Here is a 6791-nt window from a genome sequence, read left to right as displayed (position 1 = left end):
CATTTCACTCTGCATCAGTTCCTGGAGGTCTTTCCATTTCATATAGAAATCCTCTAGTTCATCATTCCTTTCACACAATAGTATTTCATAAACATCATATACTACAATTTGTTCAGGTATTCTCCATTTGAGGGACACTCCCTCATTTTCCAATGTTTTGCTACTACAAAGAGCATGACTATGAATATTTTTGTGCAAACATTTTTCCTTCTTATTTCTTTAGGGTACAAACCTAGTAGTTGTATTTCTGTATCAAAAGACAAGTATTCTTTTAAAGCCCTTTAGGCATAGTTCCAAATTGCCTTCCAGAATGGTTAGATCAATTTACAACTCCACCAGCAATGCATTAGTGTTCCAATTTTGCCACAACCCCTCCAACATTTATTATTTCCCTTTACTGTCATATTCACCAATCTTCTAAGTGTAAAATGGTACCTAAGCATTGCTTTGATTTGCATTTCTCTAATTATGAGAGATTTAGAGCACTTTTTCATTTGTTTATTGATAGTTTTGATTTCTTTATCTGAAAACTACCATGTCCCTTGACCATTTGTCAATTAGGGAATGGCTTGATTTCTTGTGCTATTGATTTAGCTCCTTATAAATTTGAGAAATTGGACCTCTGTCAGAAGTTTTTGTTATAAAAAAATTTTCCCAATTTGTTGCTTTCCTTCTAATTTTGGTTACATTGGTTTTATTTGGACAAAACTTTTATATTTAAAATAATCTAAATTATTAATTTTACATTTTGTAATGTTCTCTAACTCTTGCTTGGTCTTCAGTTATTTGTTTTCCAATTGATATGACAGGTATACTATTCTATGTTCACTCATAGTTTACTTATAATTTCCTTCTTTATATTTAAGTCATCTACCCATTCTGAATTTACCTTGGTATAAGGTGTGAGATGTTAATCTAAGCCTAATCTCTCCCATGATATTTTCCAGTTTTCCCAGCAGTATTTTTTTCAAATAGATGGTACTTATCCCAAAAGCTGGGAGATAGATTCACTTCTAAATCTATCTTGCACTGGAGTTTTTTCTTGGGAATTTAGTTTTGACTTGGCATATTTCTTTTTCTTTCTAATATTGAGTGGTTTATATATATTTTCCACCTACCAAATATTAATACTTTTAATACTCATATATTTCAGCTGCATTGTGGTTTTATTGGCATATAATTGGGGAAATGCTTTCAGAAAACTTCCTTTGTTTCATCTTTTAATGCAGAGAATTTTCCTTTTATGGGTTTTAATATGAAATTTTTTCTTCTCTTTATAACCCAAACTATAGTTTGGGTTATAAAAAATAAGCAGCTGCTTATTTTATTTTTTTTGAAGTTTCAACATTTATATATCAGTGGATTTTAAGTCTTCTATAAATTTTATTGTTTCTTTTTTAAATTTCAGAATTTTTATTCTGACATTCAGAATTGGTAGTTGATTTCTTATTTTTCTATTTTTTAGCTGCCTGCCCAATTCATTCATTTATCCTTTCTCACTTATATTGATTAAAGTATTTAGAGACAAAATTTTCCCTTAAGACTACATATAGATGCATCCCTTAGCTGCTTCCTATATTAAGGGAGAAATACACAGTAAAATTCATGTTGGACAACCTTCTCATTTCTAAGATTTATGAGATAGATTCAAATTTATAAAAAAATAAAGCTCATTCTTCAGTGGATAAATTAAAAAAGGACATGTTTCGAAGTGCATCATTTTGATGAAAGAAAAATGAAATTTTCCATTTCTATAATTTCTTCTACAATCTATCAATTCTTTAGCTTTAAAAAGTCTAGTCTTAATTTAATTTTAATACTTTATTCAAAGTTCTTTCATTGAATAAAGTTTTATAACATTGTAGTCAGTTTAAATTATTTTATATTTCGGTTTCTACATTCCATGTATCGGCTTGGTGATACAGTAGATAGACATTGGGACTCTACTCAAGAAAGACTGCTTCAATTTGTGGTTTACTAATTAAATAAAATTTGCAAATTTTTAATATATGCTGATACTTTAGATTTTTTCTTTTGACAGCCAATTCATGTCCTTTTATGACTTATCCATTGAAGAATGTCCCTTATTCTTATACATTTGAAATATCCTTTTTATATTTTAGAAAGTAGAAGGTTGTCCAATGTGAATTTTGCTATTTCTCCTTAAAATTTGATTAATTTATCTTTTAAATATTTTAGCTGCTATGCTGATTTGCCTATGTGTGTATTTATTTAAACATATAGTAAATATATATTATATAAGTTAATTTGTGTATATAGCATATAATATATAGGTAATATAGATATATAATTAAGAAATACTTTATATGTATAATTAATACATTATATTTCAAATGCATATTTTTTGGTATCTTTAAGCATAATATTATTCTATGTTTACCTCCTTTATCTTATTTATTTTTACCATAAACTTTTCAGAAATCATGATTGTTATGATTGTTTTTCATGTTTGTTTAAAACATAATTTAGATTTTTCCAGGCATTTATTTTGCCTCTCCTTGAATCTTTATGTAACAAGTGTTTACTTTTAACCAACTTTCTAATTAGAATTCTTGGGTTTTTTCCTAATATATTCTTCTGTTCTTTCCCATTTTTAAGTGAGTTCATTCCATATATTTTGACAGTAATGATTCTTATTTTTGTATTTCCTTTCATTCTGTCCTCTTGTACTTCTTAGTATCTTTGCTCTTAATCCCTTTTTAACAAAAAATGTGGTGAAAGAATACTTTGACTAACATGTAATCTATAAGTGACACAATTTTTTTCTGCTTCACTGTGATTCTACTTTCTAAGGACCACCCAAATGCATTTTTTTAGTTTCTTTTTTTACTTTTAATCTATCCTTAAGAATCCTGCACTTCCAATGACAGAGTTTATTTTGTGCATGAATACTCATGCCAAAATCTTCTCTCCTGTTAAGCCTTCCTCTCCTTTTCACCAAATCTACCAATTTCCCTGTTGAATTTAGTATCTTTCTCTAAACCAAGCTCTTTGTATGTGGATGTGGATGTATGTATATGTGATTGTATGAAAATGTTAAACACTTTTTTTATCCAGTTCAGATGAAAGTAAGGATCATGGGATGCCTGATACATCTATTTCTTCTTCCATTTTTATACATTTTTTTGTGAGAATTTGTTTCTCTTAGAAAAACATGTTTATTGTAATTTATTATATATTTATAACAAGCCGTATGTATTATATTATGTTACATATTTTATTATGTTATATATTAAAAAATAAAAATAAGTGGTAACTCAAAAAAGAGCATACTGGTAACAAGTCACCAACATAAAGAAACACAAGGAGAGACTTCCTGATTAAGATGGCAGCAGAGTAAAAAGCAGCTGCTTAACCTCTCCTAATGGAAACATATAGGACTCCTCAAAAAGACATAAAAACAAATCCGGAGTAACAAAGGGACCCCACAACAGGGTGCTACATTGGAGGTACATGGAATAGGGCATTTCCATATTATAAAGGGGTGAAACAGCTCTCACTAAAATGCGAGCTGAGCAACCCCCTCCCCCACCCCATACCACCTATAGTGCCAAATCCAGTGCATAAGAGTTAGAGCAAGTTTGGGGCATGCATTAAGTCCTTGGCATTACCAGGACCTGCCCCTGAGAGCAGCAAGACTTAAGACTCCAAGAGGCTAAAGAACGCGTGGACTTTGAACACAGATGCTGAGCGCAGTCACGAGTGTGGGCGAGGACACACACGCAGACATGGATTCTGAGCTCAGGTGAGGACTTGGATCCTGAGCACAGGCATGGACCTTGAGTGGGGACCCAGTACAGAGGGGTGCAAGACTGTGGAAGCAGCTCCCTAAGACTGTTAAAGGAGCCTTGGTCAGAGGAACAAGCAAGGGGACCACCAGGAGACTTGACCCTGAGAACAACTAGACCTGAGACCTCAGGAGCCTAAAGTGCCCAGGCAGATCCTGAGTGTGAGTATAAACCTGAGAGGGCACAGGGCTAACAATGGTAATCCAGAGATAAGAACCCCAAAAGAGAAAGATCATCAAGAAGAAATCTGTAACACTCAACAACATTTACACAGATAAAATCCAGACAAAAGAGCAAACAGCAGAGAACAAACAAGTAATCATATCCAAACCTTCACAAAATAATGAAAACTGGCCACAAGCTAGTGAAGAGGTAAAATCTGAGATGATGAGAAAGATGGAAGAGATGTGGCAAGAGAAGTGGGAAAGAGCTCAAAAGGAAATTAACAGGTTAGAAGACAGAAACTCCCAATTGGAGAAAGATGCTCAAAAATCAAAAGAAATGGTAAGCAAATTGGAAACCAAAATCTGGCAAGAAAATAACAGTTTAAAAGGCAGAATTTCACAATTGGAAAGTGAGGCAAGTAAATTGAAGACCAGAAATGACCAGATTGAAAAGGAAAACCAAAAGATTATAATCGAAAACCAGTCCCTAAAGGGTAGAATTGAGCAATTAGAAGCTAATGATCTCTCAAGACAGCAAGAACAAATAAAACAAAGTCAAAAGACTGATAAAATAGAAGGAAACATGAAATATCTAAATAAGAAAGTGACAGACCAAGAAAACAAGTCTAGAAGAGAAAATCTGAGAATCACTGGTCTTCCTGAAAAAAGCAGAAATTAATAGAAATTTGGACTCCATACTAAAAGAAATTATTCAGCAAAATTTCCCTGAAGTTCTTCAAGAGGGCAATATAGACATTGAAAGGATTGATAGATCACCCTCTACACTAGACCCTGAAAAGACAATCCCCAGGAATATAATAGTCAAATTCAAAAGCTTCCAAGTAAAAGAAAAAAATTTACAAGAAGCCAGAAAGAGACAATTCAGATATCAAGGAGCAACAATCTGGATCACACAAGATCTGGCAGCCTCCACACTAAAAGACTGCAAGGCTTGGAATATGATGTTCAGAAAGGCAAGAGAACTGGGTCTACAACCAAGGATCACCTACCCATCAAAACTAACTATATACTTCCAGTGGAATGCTTCAGCATTCAACAAGATAGAAGATTTCCAAGTATTTGCACAGAAAAGACCAGGATTAAATGGAAAGTTCAATATCCAACCACAAAAATCAAGAGAAACATGAAAAGGTAAATAAGAAACAGAAGGGAAAGAAAGAAAACTCGTATTTTTAAATTTGCCTCTTTAAGGCCTTAAATATGATCTAATTATTGGTATTCCTATGTGGAGAAATGTTATGTATAATTTTCTGTAAGGAACTCTATTCACTATTACAGCATTCACTATTATAGCAATTAGAAGAATTATTCATAGGAAGAGGTTGGAATACTAAATTGTCTAAGATGATATGGGGGTGGGAAAGAGGGAGGTGAATAGTAGAGGACACCAAGAGAAACTTGAATGAATAAGAAAAATAGGATATTCTATTACACAGAAAGAGGGCATGGGAAGGGGAAGGGATGAATACTATTATAAGAAGGAGAGGAAGAGAGCATTAAGAGGTAATATTTAAACATTACTCTCAGTGAAATTAACCCTTAGAGGGAAGAGTAGCTTTATCCATTGGGATATAAAACTCTATCTAACCCTAATGAGATAGTCAGAAGGGATAAACCAAGGGGATCAGGGGAGTGGGGAGGTAAAGGAAGGGAGGTGAGTAAAAGGGGGAGGGAATTCATTAGTCCTTAAAAATAAAAAGAGGGAAATAATAAGGGAAGGGGTAGAACGGGAAGTAAATCAAGGGAGGGGACAAGGTTTACTGGCATAAAGCAAGCTACTGGTTTAAAAGGAAATAATGTAAGAAGAAGGAGTAGAACTAGGAGAGGGTAGCAAAATGTTGGCAAAAACACAACTGATAATTATAACTCTGAATGTGAATGGGATGAACTCTTCCATAAAAAGAAAGCAAATAGCAGAGTGGATTAGAAACCAAAATCCTACCATATATTGTCTACAAGAAACACATATGAGGCGGGTGGACATACACAGGTTTAAGGTAAAGGGCTTGAGTAAAATCCTTTGGGCCTCAAATGAGAAAAAAGAAGGCAGGAGTGGCACTTATGATTTCTGAAAAAGCCAATGTAAAATAGATATGATTAAAAAAGACAGGGAAGGTCAATACATCCTGATTAAATACAGTATAGACAATGAGGAAATAACATTGCTCAATATGTATGCACCAAATGGCATAGCAACCAGATTCGTAAAGGAGAAACTGGCAGATCTCAAGAACGAAATAGATAGTAAAAACATGCTAGTGGGAGATCTAAATGTTAATAACAAAAGATCAAGAATATCAAGGGAAATAATGAAAAAAAAATGTGAGGGAAGGGGGCCTAGCATTACCAGATATTAAACTCTACTATAAAGCAACAGTCATCAAAATGGTATGGTACTGGCTAAGAGACAGATGGGAGGATCAGTGGAATAGACTTGGGGTAAGTGACATCAGCAAGACACTCTATGATAAACCCAAAGAGCCCAACTTTTGGGACAAAAATCCACTATTTAAGAAAAACTGTTGGGAAATTTGGAAAACAATATGGGAGAAATTAGGTTTAGATCAACATCTCACATCCTACACCAAGATAAATTCAGAATGGGTGAATGACTTGAACATAAAGAGGGAACCTATGAATAAGTTAAGTGAACATAGGATGGTTTATTTGTCAGATCTCTGGGAAAGGAAAGATTTTAAAAGCAAGCAAGAATTAGAGAAAATTACAAAATGTAAAATAAATGATTTTGATTACATCAAACTAAAATGCTTTTGTACAAACAAAAACAATGTAACCA

Source organism: Gracilinanus agilis, chromosome 6, assembly GCF_016433145.1.
Source record: "Gracilinanus agilis isolate LMUSP501 chromosome 6, AgileGrace, whole genome shotgun sequence".
Classification (NCBI taxonomy): domain Eukaryota; kingdom Metazoa; phylum Chordata; class Mammalia; order Didelphimorphia; family Didelphidae; genus Gracilinanus; species Gracilinanus agilis.
The sequence above is the reverse complement of the archived record's forward strand: the minus strand, read 5'-3'. Positions refer to the sequence as shown.